This window comes from Lepidochelys kempii, chromosome 1 (genome assembly GCF_965140265.1).
Source record: "Lepidochelys kempii isolate rLepKem1 chromosome 1, rLepKem1.hap2, whole genome shotgun sequence".
Classification (NCBI taxonomy): domain Eukaryota; kingdom Metazoa; phylum Chordata; order Testudines; family Cheloniidae; genus Lepidochelys; species Lepidochelys kempii.
This window is the reverse complement of record NC_133256.1, coordinates 67,574,176-67,596,467: the sequence shown is the minus strand read 5'-3', so window position 1 is coordinate 67,596,467 and position 22,292 is coordinate 67,574,176. Positions and strand designations below refer to the sequence as shown.

General features: G+C 44.8%; 1 protein-coding gene across 8 annotated transcripts in view; it reads right to left on the bottom strand.

Moving 5' to 3' along the window:
• Positions 1 to 22,292, bottom strand: part of TDRD3 (tudor domain containing 3) — a 442,979-nt gene that overhangs the window by 395,585 nt on the left and 25,102 nt on the right. The window lies entirely within an intron of this gene.

Below are 22,292 nucleotides of genomic sequence, written 5' to 3'. Positions count from 1 at the left end.
CAATTTTAATCCTTAAAACAACATGCCCATTTGGAAAATTAACAAGGAAATACAGAAAGATACCAAAGCATGTTCAATATTATGCTAGTTTTATCAGTAAGATTTTTTTTTAAATAAGTTTCATTCTGGGACACTTAAAAAAATCTAAATTATCTCAAATAATCTGTCATCTTTTTAACACTTTCTCAAGCAGAATTAATGTGAATTTTTCTCTTTTTAGTTGTATTATGCATAATATAGCTTAGCACATAGTTCTGTCATATGGCTAAAAAGTTACATTAATTATCTAATAAAAAGTAAAGTTTCACAATTTTCAGCCTCAACACATTCCTACTGATAACAGTGTAAAAATATGTGTAATTTAAGCTTTAAAGTAACAGGCTGAGGTACAGTCATAGGCCTACATTACAAACTTATGTTGACTCAAGTTACACCAGCATACAGCCACCGCAGTTAATACATTTTTTATGTGCGTGCATACTTGGCTCCTTGTATCAGCAGTGCAGGTACTCACCAGGAGTGCTTGTATCGATGCATAGTGAAGTGTACCTTGGATAGGTATCCCACAATGTAACCTGCCACCATTCAGTGCACTTGTTGGAAAGATTTGGCAATGCATGATGGGGCCGAAACAAGTCATGCAGGGATGACTTGGACTGCAGGGTAAGTTTTCCAGTTTGCAATGGTCTCCACCTCATAATGTTACTTGTATTCCATAGTTTTCATGATTTTTTTCAAATGCCCACAAACCTCCGTGGCACTCCTTGCTGTCCACCATCTCTGACAGAAGCACTGACCTTGCACACTCTGCACTACTGTCATGAGCGTTGCAAGCACAGGACACACAATCCTGGAATATTTGCAGAGTCGCAAGAAGAATCAAATCAGTGGGGAACATGATGATTCCTTGGAAGACAGATCGCTGTGGGACACAGCGAGAACCAATTCACGGTTGTTGTTGGCATTCATGGAGGAGCTGCAGCTGGTTGAGTGCCACTTCTGAGTTCAAGAAAAAAAGCACTGATTGGTGGGGTTACACCATAATGTAAGTTTGGGATGATAAGCAGTGGCTACAGACCTTTCAGATGTACAAGACCACATTACTGGATCCGTGTCCAGCACAGGGACACCCAAATGAGAGCTGCATTGACAGTGGAGGAGTGAGTAGCAATCGCACTGTGGAAACTTGCAATGCCAGATTGCTATTGGTCAGTCACAACTCAATTTGGAATCAGGAAATCCACCAGGGGGACTGTGGAGGTGAAGGAAGCAATTAATGGCCCTGCATACTTGCTACACCAGACTGTGACTCTTGGCAACGTGCAGGACATACTGGATGGACATGCAGCAGTAGGATTCCCAAAGTGCAGCAGAGCAACAGACAGTACGCATATCCCTATTTTGCCACCAAACCACCTTGCTACAGAATACATCAACAGAAAGAGCTACTTTTCTGTGGTTATGCAAGCACTGGCAGATCACCAGGAATGTTTCACTGACATCAGTGTGGGCTGGTCAGGGAAAGTGCAATACATTTGCATCTTCAAGAACACAGATCAGTTCAGAAAGCTGCAAACAGAAACTCTCTTTCCTGAATAATGAATTACCATTGGGAATGTTGTGATTCTGGGAGATCAGCAGTGATCCTGAGGGATCCAGCCTATGCCTTACTCATGAAGCCGTACACCAGCCACCTCAATAGCACCAAGCAACGATTCAACTACCAGCTCAGTAGGTGCAGGGTGACAGTTAAATGTCCTTTTGGTTGTTTCAAAGAAGGACATTGGTGTTGTTTACTCACCAGACAGGACTTCAGTGAGAATAATATCCCAATCGTTATAGCAGTCAGCTGTGTCCTGCATAATAATAAATAATAAATAATAATAATAATAATGTAAAGAAAAGGAGGAAAAGTTCCCACCAATGGGAGGGCAGAGGTGGAGTGGCTGTTAGTTGACTTTGAACAGACTGATACAAAGGATATTAGAAGAGCCCAGCACGGATCGATATAGCTCAAGAAAGCTTTGAAAGACTATTTTAAACAGTGAGCTAGAGTACTTTGTGTTGTAGTACGCTCTACCTGGCCCTGTTCTTTTGTGGCCTGCTGTGGTTATTGCTGTACATGTACGAATATAACTTTGTCAATGCACCTATTAATTGTTAGAGCATGCTCCTAGGAGCTGTGCAACACCATGCAGTAACAGGTGTTGCTTTCAGAACTGCTGTGCACTTGGCACCATATGTTGTGAACTAATAAAGATAAATAATGTTCCAAATAGAATTTTATTCTGTAACAAAACCCGTGCAAAAAACCCTATACAATTTTAAAACAAATACATTAAAAACTTGATAAAACTTAATAAATTAAGAGAACAGAATGTATGAAGGTGAAAGAGCATTCCCATCCATTTAAGCTACACCTACCATGACTGTAACAATTCAGTGTATGTGAAGCTGTGATTGTTTTTAATGTCCCTGGGGTGCAGTGGTAGGGGTAGCGACCCCGATACCACATGGAATGTTGCGGCGGGAAGTGTTAAGGAGGTCCCAATATTGAGTTCTTAATGGGTTGCAGAGCGAGGAAAGCCCAGGATTGTTCTACTTGCAGGTCCACCAGACCTGTGTTTGCTGCCAGAAAAAAACCATTAAGTCCTGGTGCATACTCCCTCTTCTTTTCCTGCTGGGACTCCTGGGCCTCTCCCCTCCCTACTCTTTCCTTCTTCAGGCTGTCTGCAACGTTCGTTCAGGCCTTGTGCTCACTCTCCGATGCAGTACTGGCTTGCAAGATCTAATTGAACATGTCATCCCAAGTCCTCTTCTTCCTCCTCCTCATCTAGCTCAGGTGTTCCACGGGTGTAAAGGGGGAGACTCTGAAGGCTGGAATGGCAGCAGCTACTGATACAACACAGAGGTACTACAGTCAGTGTATTGACTACAGAAAGCAAAACTTAAGATGCTGAACTCACTGCCCTTGCTCCCCAGAAGTTTGAAGTACTACCTTCTCACTTCTGCTTGCGGTTGCTTGTGCCCAGCGCCAGTCACAGCGTCAGCCATGGTGAGTATGGCCTGACTGGGGTCAGGAAAATGGGGAGGGGCGGGGGGGGAGTACTCAGTTGCATGATTCTAGTAGTATAGGGCAATCGCACCGAATACTGGCACCGTTTTCCACAGGCAGTAGTAATTTTAGCTGACCTCTGACTCCTGATGGTACCAAAGACAGAGAGACCACAGCTACTGTTGGCATCCTGTACTGCAGCGATGCCTGCTGAAGTTATTGCTGAGTGGTGTGGAAAAGTGTCTTACCACAGAGGAAGAAATAAGGCAGCCCTCCCTAGAAACCTTCAGCAGATGATTGCAGGGTACCTCCATGAAAGTTCCAAGACTTCTCAGGCTGTGTAGAGCCATGGTCAATATACTTAGATCGACCCAGAACAAGTACAGACTGTAGATTCAAGGGACATCCCTGTGTACATAAACTGCCCTGCATGCCACCACTTCACTTCACCCCTAACTCCAAAAGGGGACACTAAAGCTGATAGCAACTCTACCTCTCTTGGCTGTACCATTACCTTTTTTAGCATGAGTAAATTAATGAAAAGTCAAAAGATGTGTTCTGCTACTTTGGGAGTGCCATCCCCAGAATTGAAAATTTATCTACACTTACCAGAGGTTCCTTCTCCTGCATCAGGCTCGCCTATGCTCGACTGCTGGGACTAGCTGGACTGCAGTGGAGTCAAGAACAGGTCCTGGCTTCCCCCACAACTTGATTCCCCAGTCACCTGTCCTCCAAACTCCTCTCCATCCTCACTGTTCCCAGCAGATGCCTGGGACTCAGGCTCCTCAGAGACATCCATGGTGTTGCAATGGTGGGGTCTCTGTCAAGTACGGCATGCTTTGTAAAAGCAGCAGGTCTAGGGCTCAGCACTGAATCAATTATTGGCCTCCCTGGCCTTTTAGTATGCATGCCACAACTTCTTGACCTTCAAGCAGCAATACTGGTGGTCCCTGTCACACTCCTCCTCCTATATGACCCTAGCAATCTGCTCATATATGTCAATCTTTCTATGGCTGGTACAGAGCTGTGCCTGTATAGCCTCTTCTTCACACAGGCCCAAGAGATCCAATATTTCATGTCTACTCCAGGCAGGAGCACGTCTGGAGCCTGTAGCCGGCACGGCCAGCTGGGCAGTTGCACTGAATAATGGAGAGCGGCTAAGTGTGCTCGCCAAGCCAGGCAATCAGGAAAAGGAATTTCAAAAATTTGGGGGGCTTTAAAGGATAAGGGAAGAGTCTTCCCGTCTCCATGGCCTCTGAGCAGTGGAGTTCACAATGGTGACCAGAGCCGTCAGTCTGGAGCATTGGGAGCAGCTGCTGGAGAACAGTTAGGGTTGACATAAGTAACACAGTGACTACACTCACCCTTTGTCCACCTAAGTACAGCGACATACAGCATTCTACAAATGTTTCATAACATCTAAATACTAAACATATTTTCATAAAACTTAACATCTATTTATTTTATAATACTAACACAAACGTGAGCCAGACTGTTTTCCAGCTATGTTTGTGTCAATGTTTTGTTGAGAATTTGGGGCCTTGGCATGAGTTGACACCTGGTCTGCCAGCATCACAATGTAAATTTATAGCTACTGGTTAACCACCACCCTGGTACTGAAATATTAAATTCAGAAGGTTTTTAAGATCAGATACCATCAGAAGATGAAGTATGGTACTAGGTGTAGCAAGAGCACACCAAGACCAAAAAACATACAGGAGCATCAAGGACAACAGACTAAACCTAGGCAAGTTATACAGACAAAAAGCAGCAGCATGAGAAGGAAAATCAGCATTAGAGAGCAATAGCAATGAAAAAAAAAGCTCACTAAAAATGAAATTAAGATATTATACAAAAGTTAAGATACAAGGCAAAACATTGAAGAAGACTGATAAAAATCCATCTTTGCTAAATGTCATTGCTTTTCTACCAATCAGTTCACACCAGTAGTAGTAAAATACATGTGCAAGTTATACTAGGTACTGAACAAACCTCAGTATGTGCGAATGTAAGAATACAACTAAACATAAAAGTGAATCTTTCAGAATATGGTTACATACCAATTTAAGCCTGGGCTTGATCCTGGGTTCAAGCCTAAGCCCCCTTGCATCCACACACCAATTCTGTTAACCTAGGGCTCAAACCCAGTACTCTGAATGGCTGGAGGCTCCAAGCCCGGGTTCAGCTGGGATGCAAGATCGAAGTCCTATTGCTTTCTTGTGTGCACACAGCCCCAGCTTGACTTAAGTCCAGAAGTGCTCCAGATGTATACCAGAGGTCCTTGAGGCAATTTCCTTAGTCCTCTCTATGCCAACAATGCATGGTGCAGTATATTGTAAATGGAAGCCACACCTCCATTTGCAAATTGCGGCAGTTCAGATCAGCGTTAACCCATAGTCTGCTGAAACACACTATCAGAGAAAACCTGTGGGGTTTTCAATGGAGATCTATCAGAAGAATTGTATTTTATTATTTTTTTTGCAGAGACTGCTTCCCAGTCACAAGCCAAATTTTAGTGCATATTGCCCAGATGCCCGTGCACACACAGCCCCAACGAAGGCAGGGGTCCCATGAGCAAGGACCAGAAAGCAGAGCGGGGACTAAGTGGGTGCCCTTTAGGGGAGTGGCAGAGCTCCTGGCTCAGTACACCTTGGGGAGGATGACCCACAACACCCCAGCTACTCCCCCTTTCTTCGGGGCAGCTGTTTAGTCCCCACTCCAATCTCTGACCCACTGCCCTCCCAGGGGCTGCATGTGCAGGGCAGCATGCACTATCAGGGTGGCAAGTGGGAGCCAGTCCCAAAACCTCCTCACAGCCTCCTGAAGGAGCAGCTCCAGCCCCTGTGCCCCGTCGCTACTGTGCAGAGCTTGCCTGGAGCAGGAAACAAAGCTGACAGGTGGGAGGTAACTTAGAGGGGAAGAAGAAAAAGAGTATTTGTGGCACCTTAGAGACTAACCAATTTATTTGAGCATAAGCTTTCGTGAGCTACAGCTCACTTCATCGGATGCATACTGTGGAAAGACAGGTTTTCTCTCCCTCCCCCCCCACACCCCACTGAAAACCTGAATTTGTGCTGGAAATGGCCCAACTTGATTATCATACAGATTGTAAGGAGAGTGATCACTTTAGATAAGCTATTACCAGCAGGAGAGTGGGGTGGGATGAGGTATTTTTTCATGCTTTGTGTGTATAAAAAGATCTTCCACACTTTCCACAGTATGCATCCGATGAAGTGAGCTGTAGCTCACGAAAGTTTATGCTCAAATAAATTGGTTAGTCTCTAAGGTACCACAAGTACTCCTTTTCTTTTTGCGAATACAGACTAACACGGCTGTTACTCTGAAACCTGTCATGAAAGGGGAAGGAAAATGGTGCAGAACATGGACTGTGGGTGGAATCAATTACAATTTGCTACTGAAGAGTGGAAAGTAGATGGGATTAACTGTTAACAGGCTTGGTTTGTCAGAATCTAGAAGCTTGTGGAAAGTAGGCAAAAGGCACATGGTAACGACTGAGTTTTTAAATGCAGCTAAATGGGTCTTCTTACTTTTCAGTTTTCAATCTTCACAACATTAAATTTACTATTTCAGTAGGTGGTTGATTCTCATCTTAACTGTATGTATTGATGAAAGGTGCAGACCAATACTGCAAACAACTTAGCAGTGTTTGGTAATTACCTAGTCTCAGTGTAAAAATTTATGACTCGGAACACAATAATTTGAAGGAACTGGTAAGAAAATGAAGAACTGAATGAAGTAACAAATGCAAATAATTCTTCTTAAGTGTAAATATCGTCAAGAGTTAAGTCACAAGGTAAAGAAGATTTATTTATGATCTCTTCAGATTCAAAATGAATGAAACCTTGTCTATTCATGTCCAATAGAGAACTTTGAATTTCATGACCCAGCAAGTAACACTTAGTCAATGCCATCAAAATGTAGACTCAAGGGTTATTTTAGTCTTCCTTCCAGCAGTTCTCCAACCTCCACTTCCTGTTCTGTTCTGTTCATCTTTAACACCCACTTATGGCAAAGGCCAACAGGTGATTAGGCCATGTAAACATTAAATCAATTCCATGACTAGGGTTTCTAGGTGGCTACAGTAGTATAAGTAATCAGGTGCATCAAAAGGTGGAAATGATAGTAAGAAAGAAACAACAGAAGAATTCAGAATTTTGCTAAGTTATAAATTTTGCTAAATTATAAAAGTCTGTATGCCTTGCCCTCCAGTTAAATTTCAATCACGTATGTCTAGCACATTCTGATAGCTGAGATCAGACTTGTGATGTGCTAGGAAAAAACTTACACTGAAAAAGTAGTAAGTTGGCAAAAGCTTATGGCTAGCAAAGGGCATTTATGAAAAGAATAGTTACCAGATTAGGTACTTAGTTAATGTGGTTTGAGGTTTCAATTATACACTTGAAAGATTTTTGTTTTCAACAGTATGTGCATTTTTATAACTGGGATGCTTCTGAAGTGAATCACATGTTGTATGTTTTATCTGATAGCGCCTCAGGAGACTTTTCAAGTTTTACATTATAACAACATAAGAATGGCCATATTGGGTCAGACTAATGGTCCTTCTAGCCTAGCATCTTGTCTTCCAATAGTGCCTGGTGCCAGATGCTTCAGAGGTAATGAATCACTCAACGATTGTCTGGTCTGTTCATTCCCTATGAAGCTGTCATCCACTCCCAGATTCTGGCAGTCTGAAGTTTAGGGTCACTGAGAGCATATGGTTGCCACCCAGACTATGTTGGCTAATAGCCATTAATGGACCTATCCCTCCATGAACTTACCTAATTCCTTAATGAACAAAGTTATATGTTTTGTCTTCACATCATCCCCTGGAAATGAGTTCCACAGGCTGAGTGTGCATTGTGTGAAAAAATACTCTTATATGTTGTAAATTTGCTGCCTATTAATTTCATTGGGTGACCCCTGGTTCTTCCATTATGTGAAGGGGTAAATAACATTGGTTTATTCATTTTCTCCACAACATTCATGGTTTTACAGATCACTATCATATTCCCTCCCCCCCCCGCCCCACCCCCAGCCATCTCTTTTCTAAGCTGAACAGTCCCAGTCTTTTTCATCTCTCCTCATATGGAAGCTGTTCCATACCCCTAATCCTTTTTGTTTTGCCCTTCTCTGTACTTTTTCTAATCCTAATATATCTTTTTTGAGGTGGGGTGACCAGAACAGCATGCATTATTCCAGGTGTGGGCATTCCATGGATTTAAATAGTAGCATTATGATATCTTCTGTCTTATTATCTACCCCTTTCCTAATGGTTCCTAACATCGTTAGATTTTTTGACTACCACTGCACAAAGAGCACATTTTTGAAGAGAACTATCCCCAATGACTCCAAGATCTCTTTCTTGAGTGGTAACAGATCATTTAGACCTCATCGTTTTGTAGGTATAGTATGGATATTTTTCAATGTGCATTCATACATGGCATTTATCAACATTTGAATTTCATCTGCCATTTTGTTGCCCAGTCACCCAGCTTTGAGAGATCTGACTCTTCAGAGTCAGTTTGGCCTTAACTTAATCTTGAGTAATAGAGTATAGTCTGCAAGTTTTGCTACCTCACTGTTGACCCCTTTTCCAGATCATTAGTGACTACGTTCAACAGCACGGGGATATGTACTGGGACATTGCGGTACCCTGAATTATTTTGTGAGATTCAATACAGACTGTGGACAAGGGAATTCTCTCATGAACCCTGAGAATTCTTTTCTTTATCTTACTGCCACTTGCATTTTCTTTCTGATATGCGTAGCCAGAAGCAGCAAGAGAGAGAACTAGGTCTGAGAACTAGGAATTTTTCTAGCCATGGTCCTTCTTGCAGTAACTACCCCACCACTGCAGTTCAACTGTTGTATTCATAAGAAACCCCACATAATCATGTAAAATAGAAAAACATGTTTTAAAATAATATGTCGGCCAAGAGACATTGCCATCTGCTGTTGTGCAGGCTCTTGCTAATTTTGAGGCACTATAGCCCAAAAGACAGGGCACAGGAATGAGAGTCAGAAGAGCTGAGCATTCCCAACTATGCTACCGACTCTATGTTCATCACCTCTCACTACCTGGCACAATAAGCTCCTAGACCTATGTCCGATGCATCCATCTGTAGCAGGAACTTCTTGTAAAATCAGGGCTGTACAAAATAGGTTCTCAGCAGAGTTGGGCTGTCAGGGCTTGAAAAGGCTCCTCACAAGCTTTGGTCCACTGGATTTTTTTTTTTGGGGGGGGGGGAGGGGGGGAGTGCGCTGGGGCCACCAGCCCTGAAGAGGTCAGTGAGGGGTGCTACGATAGTTGAGGAAACCCAGAATAAAATCAGCCGTAGTACCCAACTAATCCCAAAAACCACCGTAGCAGTTTCCTTGAGGAAGCTATGGGGCACAAGGGCCTGGACCTTGGTGACCAAGGGTCACACTGTGTCTTTTCCTAACGCGTACCCAAGGTAGGTTATTTCATCCTTACTCAGGATTTGCAGTAGGCCAGCTTTCTGGAGAGACTGTAACACAGCCATCATATGTTGTACGTGGTCCTGCCAGTTCCGACGGTAGACTATGCTGTCATCTAGGTACATAGCCACATACTGGTTATGGGGTTGGAGCATTGGTCCATCAGCCATTGGAACGTGGCTGGGGCCCCATACAACCCAAAGAGCATAGTCCAGAACTGAAAGAGCCCAAAGGCATGGAAACAGCTGACTTTTCCCTGGACTCTCGGGTGAGGGGGATCTGCCAATATCCCTTTGTCAGATCCAGGGTAGTGCGTACTCTGCTTCCCTCAGCCAGTCAAGTAGTTCATCAATGCAGATCATCACGTACGCATGAAACTTTTAGATTACATTGACCTTTCAAAAGTCAATACAAAACCAAATGGTTCCATCAGGCCTAGGGACCAACACTATGGGGCTTTTCCGGTCACTGAAGGATTCCTCAATTACTCCTACTTCTAGCATTGATTGGAGTTCTTGCTATATGGTTTCTCGGAATTTCTGGAAAAAGGGTGGAAGATTTTCTCTGACTTTAAGCACGAGTTCTGTTTGGATATTATGGGTTATTAAATGAGTCTGACCAGGCTGAGTAGAAAATATGGAAGAGAAGGTAGCGATCACCTGTTGAGCTTGGGCTCTCTGGTCCACGGTGAAGTTATTTCCAATTTTGACCAGAGCTGGCTCTGAGGCCTCAGCAACCTGTGGACCTAATTCTGGTTCAAGTGGGTCAGGGGTTATTAGCAGACTTCCTTGTGCTTTCCACGCTTTTAACAGGTCCACATGGTAGATTTGGCGTACCTTTTGTTTAGCCAGTTGTCTGATTTTGTAGTTTACTGTCCCCACTCATCGCAACATTTCATGGGGCCCTTGCCAATGGGCTAGAAGTTTTGATTCTGAGCTTGGTCGTAATAGGACAACCCAGTTACCTGGCTGGAACTCCCAGAGATGAGCCCTTTTATTATAGGCTGCCTCCTGTGCATTCTGGGCATGTAGAAGGTTCTTTCTGTCGAAGGAGCTCAGGGCATGAAGCGTCTCCTGTACACTACATTACTGGTCTGAGATGGTTGTTCCTCTCACATTTCTCAAACAAGGACTAAAATCCCTCCAGGTTGCCTCCCATATAGCAGCTCAAAAGATGAAAAGCCAGTGGAGGATTGGGAAATTTCTCTCACCGCAAAAAGGAGAGGATGGAATAACTGGTCCCAGCATCAGACAGCCATGAGGACAAACTTCTGGAGCATCGTCTTCAGTGTTTTGTTAAACCTTTTCCATCGGGCCACCTGTTTGCGGATGGTGAACAGACATACCAAGGGCCTTGATTTTCAGCAACTGACATAGTAGTTGGATTGCCTGAGACAAAGTTCATTCCCTGGTCTGTTAAGATCTTCCGAGTACCCCAACCAGAGTAAAGATTTTCAGGAGTTCAGTGGCCACCATTTTGGTGTTCATCAAACGTAATGATGCTATTTCAGAGTACCTGGTTACATAAACCAAGATGACTAAAATGAACTGGTAGCCTGCATCCACATTCCTCTGATGCCTAAGAAACTAAGCATAGGCTGCCTAAAATACTAGAATTAAATCTGGCAAACAGGCAGAACTTGAAGAATATGCAAAAACACATTGATATAGTTTAAATCATCAGTTGGACGTAGCCAGTCATGCCTGTCAAATTGCATAAAAAAAGGGGAAACACTATGAGAAATTATTTGAATATCTTTACTCTTCCTTGATAGTGGGTGCTGCATCAGGCCTTGGGCCATTCAGTACCTATGTCTCTGCTCATCTGTATTGTCATTCTGCTAATGAGTCTCTGCTAACAGCTAACTTCTACTTCAAACAATTTGCTGCTTCAGTGCCATGCTTCACTTGACATTCTGTAGCACGTGTGAAAATGCTTACTATAAAGCATCTCATTGTTCTTGATTTTTCTTCTGAAAGGAGACACTTCAGTTCCTTACCCTGCAAAAATTCTACACTTCTCCTTTCATTTGTTTTCAATCATTTGGGGATTGTTTACTCCAAATCTGGTGTTTTGTTCATAATTCATCTTCTTATTGACTCAGTTTTGGAATTATATTCTTAGTTTCTGCATTGAAATGTGAAATGTCACTAACAAGATGGGCCGTGGTGCTAGCCCCATACTAAACTGGAGAAGCGTAAACCATGCATCTTGCTTTAGATCCTAGTCAGGCCCAAAACTATGCTCATGTCAACGCAGCCATTTTCAATGCCTTGGAAATCTGAAAAGAGAGATTCCTGCAGCACTTCCATGTCTTGTTCTGTTTGGTGGTTAAGAGGTCTACTTGAGGAGTACCCCACCTGTGGAAGATCATCCGGGCGACCTCAGGATAGAGCTCCCACTCGTGGTGAGAGCAAAAGGCACTGCTGAGGTGGTCCACTAGCATGTTGTGAATGCCAGGGACATGTACTGCCTCCATGTGGATTTGGTGCTGGATACAGAAGTCCCACAGACAGATGGCTTTCTGACAAAGCTGGTGATTGTGCTCCCCCTTGTCTGTTCACACAGAACACACCTTCAGCCCCCAACTAAAACCTCTCCAGCACATCATCAAAGATTTTCAACTCTATCCTGAAAAACGATCCTCGCTCTCACAGATCTTGGGAGACAGTTCAGTCCTCGCTTACAGACAGCCCCCCAACCTGAAGCAAATACTCACCAGCAACCACACAACAAAAACACTAACCCAGGAACCTATCCTTGCAACAAAGCCCGATGCCAACTCTGTTCACATATATATTCAAGTGACACCATCATAGGAACTAATCACATTAGCCGCACCATCAGGGGCTCGTTCACCTGCACATCTACCAAGGTGATATATGCCATCATGTGCCAGCAATGCAACTCTGCCATGTACATTGGCCAAACCGGACAGTCTTTACACAAAAGAAAAAACGGACACAAATCTGACATCAGGAATCATAATATTCAAAGACCGGTAGGAGAACACTTCAACCTCTCTGGCCACTCAGTAAAAGATTTAAGGGTGGCAATTTTGCAACAGAAAAGCTTCAAAAACAGACTCCAATGAGAAACAGCTGAGCTTGAATTAATATGCAAACTAGATACCATTTACTTGGGTTTGAATAGAGACTGGGAGTGGCTCAGTCATTACACATATTGAATCTATTTCCCTATGTTAAGTCCCTCACACCTTCTAGTCAACTGTCTAAATGGGCCTTCTTGATTATCACTACAAAAGTTTTTTTCTCCTGCTGATAATAGCTCATTAATTAGCCTCTTACAGTTTGTATGGCAACTTCCACCTTCTCTGTATATATATATATAATCTTCTTACTATATGTTCCATTGTATGCATCTGATGAAGTGGGCTGTAGCCCACGAAAGCTTATGTTCTAATAAATTTGTTAGTCTCTAAGGTGCCACAAGTACTCCTGTTCTTTTTATAGAACATGGAGGCCCTGTTGTCTGTCAGGACTAGTACTGCTTGACCCGACAACTGGGGAAGACAGACCTCACAACCTAGACGGATGGCCCTGAGTTCTTTGACGTTTCTGTGCAGCGCATGCTCCTCCAGGGACCAAGTTCCCTGGGTCCTCAATGTTCAGAAACGTGCCCTGAGGCATCCAAAATCAGCAATATTGTGGGTCAAGGGTTCACAAATAGCACTCCTGTCATCACCCGCTTTGAGTCGGACCACCACTTTAGGGAGGTGAGTACGCTGTATGGTATCGCAACAACCTTGTCCACGTGATCTCTGGACAGCGAGTAGGCCATTGCCAGCCACAACTGGAGAGGCTGCATTTTGAGCCTTGCATAGTGGACCATGCAGCCGTGTGGCCTAGAAGTCTGAGACAGACTCTGACTGTGGTAATTGAGTGCACGAAGAGTTCAGGGATCAGCTCTGACATTGAGTTGAACCTGTCCTGTGGTAGGAATGCCCTGACTTCAGTAGAGTCCAGCACTGCAACGATTAACTCTATCCTCTGGACCTGGACTAACGCTGACAGACCCAGAACTTAGCCCGAATCCTGCAGCACTTTGACACTGTGCTGGACTCAGGACCTGGAGTGTCCCTCGATGAGCCAGTCCTTCAGGTATGGGTAGATCTGGATTCCCCAACGCCTGAGGTAAGTGGCCACTACCAACATGCATTTGGTAAACACCCCTGGTGCCATTGCAAGGCTGAAGGGGAGCACAGTAAACTGGTAGTGAGTGGTCCCCACCAAGAAGCACAGAAAGCATCTGTGTCCTTGGAATATTGATATATAAAAATAAGCGTCTCTCAAATCGAGGGCGGCATACCAGTCTCCCGGATCCAGGGAAGGGATGATGGAGGCCAGGAAGACCATGCGAAACTTCAACTTCTTGAGATACCTGTTGACATTCTGCAGGTCCAGAATGCTGTGGAGACTGCCCTTTGCCTTTAGAATGAGAAAATGCCAGGAATAGAAACCCCTTCCATGCACAGGGACTTCCTCTACAGCACCGACTTGTAGAAGGGCATGTACTTCCTGTCCGAGCAGCTGTTCATGAGAAGGGTCCCTGAAGAGGGATGAGGAAGAGGTGGTAGGAGGGAGGAGTAGAAATAAACTGCAGGGTGTACCCCACTGCCACAGTGCTGAAGACCCAATGATCCATAGATATTGCGAGCCAAGCGGGGAGGAAAAAAGAAAGGCGATTGGTAAAACAAAAAGGGGAAAGATCCAGTTTGCAGTCTGGGAATGTCGCCCTCAGGTGCACCCTCAAAATGCCCATGTGTTCCCTTGAGGGAAGCAGGACAAACCTGACTGGGAGGCTTGAGCCTGATTGGTGGCCCTGGCAGCACTTGTAACCCCTGTCCTTCTTATGATAGGGCTCCGATCTCACCTGACTGGTAGGTCTATGAGATTCCTGCGGCTTGAACCTCTTTCTAGAATGGGCTGGTGTGTAGAGGCCTGGAGTCCTGTAGCCCATGTACTTTTGTATCTGTTTGCTCTGCAAACATTGCCAGGGTTATCAAAGGGGAGGTCCTGTAGAGTGAGCTGAGCTTCCGTGGCCAGCCCAGACAACATTAGCCATGAAGCCCGTCTCATCACGACTGCTGTGGCCATGGACCTCGCAGCCAAGTCCATTGCATCTGACACTGCCTGGAGAGAGGATCTTGCCACCGTTTTCCCATCCTCAATGATTGCCTTAACTCCATCTTGGACTCCTCAGGCAGCACATCCGCGAACTTAGCAATAGACTGCCAAACATTAAAATCGTATCTGCCAAGCAGGGCCTGGTGCTTAGCCACTGAGCTGGAGACCGGCAGATGAATAAACCTTCCTTCCAAACAAGTCAAGCCTCTTGCCGTCTTTGTTCTTGGGAGTAGGGCCAGGTTGCCCCTATCTCTCTTGTTAACCACACATACCATGAGAGAGTTTGGGGCAGGGTGGGTATACAAATATTCAGATCCCATCACCAGGACATAGTACTTCCTCTCCACCTGCTCGGAAATGGGCAGGACGGAGGAAGGGATTTGCCAGAGGGCCTTCACCAGTTTTGCCACCCCTTCATGCACAGGTAGTGTGCACAGGGCTACCGCTGCCAGGATGTCAAACAGGCCATCGGAGGGTTCCACTAACTCCTCCGCCTGTAAGCTCAGGCTTCCTGCCACCCTCTAAAGCAGCTCCTGGTGGGTCTCAGCATTGTCCTGAGGAATCAACTGGGATGGTCCCGCGACTGCTTCGTCAAAGATGAAGACGACCATGAGGCAGGGCCTGGTGGAAGGGTGGGTGCGACTTCCACCTCTGGGTTAGCCTCTACCCCCATAGTAGGGTCCAGGGCACCACAGTCTGACGCCGCGTCCGATGCCAGGGGAGGGCAGGATACGTTCGCTGATCTCCTGTCTGATGCGCCCGACACCAAACGCTGTATGAGAGTCCCCAACAGCTACGGAAACCACCATGGAGTCCAGAACTGCCATGGGGAAAGCCACTGGCCTGGGGGCCAGGCACCAGCTGGTAACCCCACAGAGCTCCTCCGTTCTTGGCCAAGAGTGGCTGGCTTGAAGGGTTATGCCTGAATGAAGCCAGTTGGCACAGCGGACCTCACGACACCCCCCTCAATAAAGAGGATCTGCCACGTCGTGGCTCCACTGGGGACCTGCACCCTGGGGAGTGATGTCTCCTGCCCGGAGAGTGGTGCCACTCCGGGACCTATGCCAGTTCTTGGGTGAGCGGCGCCATCCTGCGGGGGACTGGAACCAGGAATCCCGCCAGCAATGCCGGGAACTCTGGTCAGCCTGGGCAGGTCGGAAGTGCATCCCCGAGGATCAACACTTCAACATCGACCACCTCAGTGCCGGGGAGCAATGCCACACCGATGAGGATCGCAGAGCAGGTCCCAGCGCTGGCTTCCCTTTAAAGACAACCATGCCGGACCAAGGTGTCAAAGGCACTGGCAAAGACATAATGTCTTTGGCCGCCTGGAAGGCCTCCAGGCTGGATGGGGTTTCCAGTAACTGGGGACCTCTTCCACTAGACAGAGTACGAGTCTTGGGGGGCTGGAGGGCCTGGCCAGGGATGTCCGTACTAGGCTCAGCACCGAAGAACTGCTATCCCTCGGGGGGCATGTGCACCTCCACAGCCTTTGCCCTCACCCCATGTGGAACTGGAGAGAGCCCTCTGTCCTGGCACTTTTTAGGCCTCTTCGCCGGTGCTGGCAACTGGGACCAGCATCAGGAAGTCAGTGCTGAAGACGCACTCTGCACAGATGACGATGCACACAGTGACTTCTGTGGCTCGGAAACCAGTGCGAGGGCTGATTCCACGAGGAGCGCTCTGAACCTTATGTCCCGCTCCTTCTTGATTCTTGGCTTGAAGCTCCTACAGATTTGACACTTGTCACTCATGTGGGCTTCTCCCAGGCACTTTAAGCAGCTTTGATGCAGGTCATTAATTGGCATGGGCTTCCGACAGCACTCACACGGCTTAAAGCCTGGGGAACGGGTGGAGGGGCCAGAGGCGCCCCTTATACAGCAGGTATGCATGCCACTCCAGAGGGTGCCAGAGCCAGTCCCCTATGGATACCACCGAGGGCAAAACTTCCAGCACTGGTGAACGTGGCGAGCACACAGACCTAGAATGGAATGGACATGAGCAAGCACTCAAAAAAGAACCTTAGTTTGGTGTCCTGGTGCGGACACCTTATGACAGTTTTAAAATACATTATCAAAATTTTTTTTCACAGGATCCCTGCCTCATTCAGCACCTAGGATGGACTATGCTCACTGAATGGACAGTAATTCAACACTTCTATTTATCCTTATTCAACGTGCAACCCAAGGCCTTCTTAACCACACACACCTAAATCCTGTCCTGAACACAAAATTATGAGCTTCCTGTGGGCTTTTCCATGACATTGTCACCACAGAATCTGAGTGCTCCAAAACTGCTAATGAATTTTTATCCTAAAAAAAACCCATGTACAGTTATTATCCCCATTTTAGCCAGATAAGGAACAAAAAGTACAGGGGCCAAAACTGTCAAGAGTCCATTAATTTTGGGTGCCCAACTTCAAACAACTAGTCTCATTTTTCAGAGTACTTAGCATTTTTAAAGCACTTTATATGTTCAAAGCACAATTCTGATCAACTTCAGTTCAGTTGTGAGCACTCAGTACTTCTGCAAATCTGGGTGCAGGTGTCTTAAATTAAGCAGCCAGAAAACAAGTTATTGACCTCCTGCGAAAATTTTGGTGTAAGTGGCTTGTTCAGCATAACACATGAAACTCTGTGGCAGAGGAGAGGCAGGAATTCTCCAATTCACTTATTCATATGCCTTAATAAAACACATCCTTTCTTCCTTCAGTTCCCTATCTGGTTCACTACACACCTTCAAACTTTTGCAACAAATGAGATGGGTCCTACAGACAACTGTCTCCTTCATCACTACATAACCCTGATTCATTTCCAGAACACCATCTATCCTGTACACTGAATGAGGAAAGTGTCCAGTGGGAAAATAGCATGTGATCATATAATTATGCACTATATCAGAATGCACATGCACAAGATTGTACAGCTAGCCTTAATGCAAACATTTCTTAAATTTTGGTTGCTTCACTTTGCCATCTTAACATTATTTTAACTTTTTTATACATATAACTTCCTATGTATTGTTTGTTTTAAAAGCACACTAGTCCCTCCACCCATTTTCTTCATGTGAAACAATACTGACCCCCACATGGACAGAAAGCAAGGATGGAATCTTTCAATCCACAGCATAGGCTTCTAACATTTGAAGCTAATTAAGTAAACGTTAGCAGGAATAAGCTGTTACATTAGGTAAGCCAGCCACTAGAGTGGAACAAGGCAAACATTTTGGCAATAAGTTTCACAGCTGTTTGCTAGACAACAAAAGAATGTTGAGGTTCAGGAATTCTGGTTCAATTCCAAGTTCTGAAACCGGCATGTTCTCTAATAGTTGTAGATCCTTCCACCTCTGTCCTCCATCCATCCCCAACCCACAGTTCCTGCTTCTACCCCCTCCTCCTCTGTTTTGGCTCTTGCTGCTGCTCCTCACCCTCATGCTACTTTTGCCCGTTGGCTCCTGCTCCACACCCAGTTTCTCAACCCTTTGCATTCAAATCAAGCAGTTTCCTCCTCCTGCTGCTGGTGCCAAGACAGCAAGCAGGAGAAGCATTTAAAGCATAGTCTCCTTGCTCTCTGTTTTGGTGCCCAGTGCCATTTCAGCTCCTAGAAGCCACGAGGAGCAATTGCGGGAAGAGTCCTGCTCAGCTCCAGCAACTCTGGAGCCTGCTCACTCACTCTGTGGGGATGTTACATGTGCAGTCCAGGCAGCAACTGGGAGATGTGTGAGGATGAAGCATGCTTGCCATAGATTGACTTTCTGGAGAATGTAGCTGCTAGCACCTAACAAAATTTCGCTAAGCATGTGCCAACTTAAATTTTTCAAAAATTTATCATTTTGGCAGATTTTCATGAACACAGAAAAAGGCACACTCTCAATGCTATGGCCACCCTTCTCTATATTCCCTCCACCGAAGCATGGAGGACTTGGAGTTTCTAAATGAAGCAGTTCTCAGACTTATTTTAACATGGGCAAAACAACATTTCTGCCCAAGGCACTGTCTCAGGAATGGCTGGGCCTTTGGGTATCTGAAACATTCAAAAAATATTCAGCCTGTGATAGACATTCAGCATAGAAAATGTCAGCTCTAACACTTAAAGTTTGGCAAAGTTAGAAGCAACTGAAAACAGGGTCTTATAATGGAAAATGTTAGATAACCTTAACTATAGCCACCAGTTCTGCCAATAATATGCAATATTCTATAGATATACATTGTTCTCATAGTAACATTCACTTAGTTCCCCGAGTTAAATGCATTTAAGTGTGCAACAACCATGCTGTATTATTGTTATAATTCAGTAGTGTCCAACATTTGATGGGCTAGAGATCTGTAGCATCTGAGGTGAATCCTTGGGGAAGGACAGACCCCACTCAGAGCAAATGAAGTTGTGCCCTTCAATCTAACACTGGAGAGCCACAGGATTATTGCCAGACACTTACTCCCCTTGTGTCCTGCTGTTTCTGCTGCCCCTATGTTCTCCCCTGCTAAGACCCCCTCGATGTGACTTACATAGCACCACTCACTGCAATTTCTATAGCAAGAGGCAAGTACTGGGGGAAGTTGAAAGCCAACACTCAAAATGGCAGACACCACACATGAACAATGGTAGGGGGTGGGGGAACTAAGGGAAAACAAGATAGCAAGGAGAAGAGGAAGAATCAGATTAGTACACTAAAAGATGACTACAAAAAGCCATTTATAAAAGACACACAGTCCTCCTGAAAACTTTACACTCAACGCACACACAAAAAGTGTGATTAATTATATTTTAAATTCAATTTGTCACCTGTATCTTTCATACATTTATCTGATTAACATATGGTTGATGTAATAAATTCGGGTGTTTTTTTAATTAAATGCTATGATATACAATGCTAATGTCACTTATATAATGTAAGTGACAATAATATTGTTAGGGTCTTAATGCAGATGAAACTAAACAGCTTTCTGTGTCAGAAGTTACGGCATATTCTTAACTTCCGTTGATTTGATTTTGTCACAAACAAGGAGAGACTGAGATGATACCAACAGGTTGCAGTCTTGCACCAACTGAAAACAAGATGACTGCAATGGTGGGGTCATGAAGAAGGTACATTTTTACAGGAGGTTTACCGAGCTGAGGACAGAGGAAATAGAGCACAAAGCTGACCACAAATAAAGCTGGAAGATAAAATGGAGGAATTTAAAGAAGTCTAAATCCTCCTATACTCACTCTTGCCAAAGAAAGAAGACTTACAAGGGACCATTCAACATGGAAGTCCATTCTACGCACCATCATAGCTATATCACAGCCATGTGAATCTGTTGCTACTTAGCATAACAACTTTAGCAGAACATTTCAATTTCTGCGTTGAGGAAAAGAGGGTGTAAGGCTATTAAAAGCTGACTATTCTTGACAGCCCTCACCAATGAAATAAGTATAAACAAATCAATTTACACAGAGAATACAATGATAAAACTAAAATAGAAAAATTTACTTGACTGCATCTAATTCAATTTCATTTTCAAGCAGATGATTGAAACCATGTCAAGCAACGTTAACCTGACCAATAATGACATAGATGAAGGTCCTCCTGTCACCAATTCTGAAAATCCAGATTAATTCACAACTGTACAAGTGAGAATGTTATGAGATGCATGGAAACGACACTGGTTGACATATGATGCTGACAGCTTTGATGTTCTGCGCTTGGTGTCAGCAGTATGATAAAAGCCAGGATATTAGCAGAAATCATTCTGAGAGCGGATGAAGTACATTCAAACTACACATTATTGAAGCTCATGAAGTCTTCGCTGCAAAGAAAAATGCTGAAAGAGCATTCACAGGCAAACGAACAAAAGTATAGGACAGACCAGGAGATAAATATGTACGTGTTATGAAGCAGGAAGTAACTGACCAAATGAGTAAACAGTTCTGTACTTATTTTGATACTGTTATAACAGAGAGGCCATTCACCTATTTTCTTCAGCCTGATGCCATTACAAAAAAAAAAAAAAATCAATCAGAGCAGATGTCATCCAAAAAGAAAGCAGTGACAAAGAAGGTCTTTTTAGACACTGTAGTATACAGGTAAAGCAATATTATGGCCAACATGTTATATAAACATTTTTTAATTGATTCTCAAAACAGATAATGATAGAGTATAGGGGCACTAGCACCTATATTTGACAACTCCCCACAAGTAATGGGCTTTTTATCTGAAAATTAGTCAATGTTCCTAAAGCTAAAAGCAATACCAAAATGACCATTTGAGTACTAAAATGTCTGTTGGGCTGATGAAAGTTTAGAGTGGGGAGCTGCTGATAAATGCAGTCTCAGAAGCAGCCAGAAAGACAGTAATACTACAGTAACTGCCACAGGGAGTCCTCTCATTTGACAGGCCTTTCACTGGAGTTATGTTGCAACGGGGGGTAACATGCTGTTTACAGCTGCTCACAAGAGAGGCTTGGCTGTTGCTGACTTCTTAACTTACTACTAATTAAAATTAAGCACAAGATACGAGAGACCGCTTAACACAGTCATTCCTTCCATGACTTCATTGAGGGATTCTGTATCTCTACTATGGTATACTGAAAGAAGGAAAAAGGAAAATATAGCAGTTTACCAGTTCTCAAGGCTCCCTCTAGCAGATCAAGAGAAATGCAGCAATGAGGTTCATGTCTGCTTCTGGATTAGAAGGAGGACGACACCACGGCTCATTTATATTCCCAATTAAAAAGAATCAAGGCATCTCACCAAATATAAAGGAAGGAAACCACTACTAATGTGAAAAATTAGAACAGATTCGGAAGAAGCTTTTTTTAACAGAAGGTGCGGGGAGGGCAAAATTAGTGAAGTAGAACAGAGGTATCAACCATATTCTTTCTGAGCTCCCCCTCCTACCCCCAACATGCTATAGAAACTCCACAACACACCTTTGCCACAACTGTTTCTCTCTATATCCAGTAGATTAAAAGCCAGGGTCAGTGTAAGGGGGTAGCAAGCAGAGTAATTGCCCAGGGCCCCACACCACAGTGGGCCTGCAGAGTTAAGTTGCTTGGGCTTCGACTTCAGCCCCAGCTGGCGGGGCTCAGGCTTCAGCTTTCCGTCCTGGTCCCCAGTGAGTCTAACGCCAGCCGGCTCTCTGGTTTATTTTGGTGGACCACCTGAAATCTGCTTGCAGCCCCCAGCGGGCCCCAGACCTGTGGTTGAGAATCACTATAGTAGACTATAGAGCAGGGATAGGCAAACTCTGGCACACGGCCCATCAGGGAAATCCACTGATGGGCCAGGACAGTGTGTTTACCTGCAGTGTCTGGCCGATGGCAGCTCCCACGGGTCGTGGTTTGCCATTTCCGGCCAATGGGGTTGCAGGAAGCAGCGGCCAGCACATCGCTCGGCCCACACTGCTTCCCACAGGTCCCATTGACCTGGAACGGCAAACCACAGCGAATGGGAGCTGCAAGCGGCTGAACCTGCAGATGCTGCAGGTAAACAAACCGTCCCGACCCGCCAGCGGATTTCCCTGATGGGCCGCGTGCCAAAGGTTGCCGATCCTGGCTACAGAGAAACAACACAGCGAAACCCTAGCCTCCCTTACTTCAGAGAAACAACTAAAATTGCCTCACAGACATT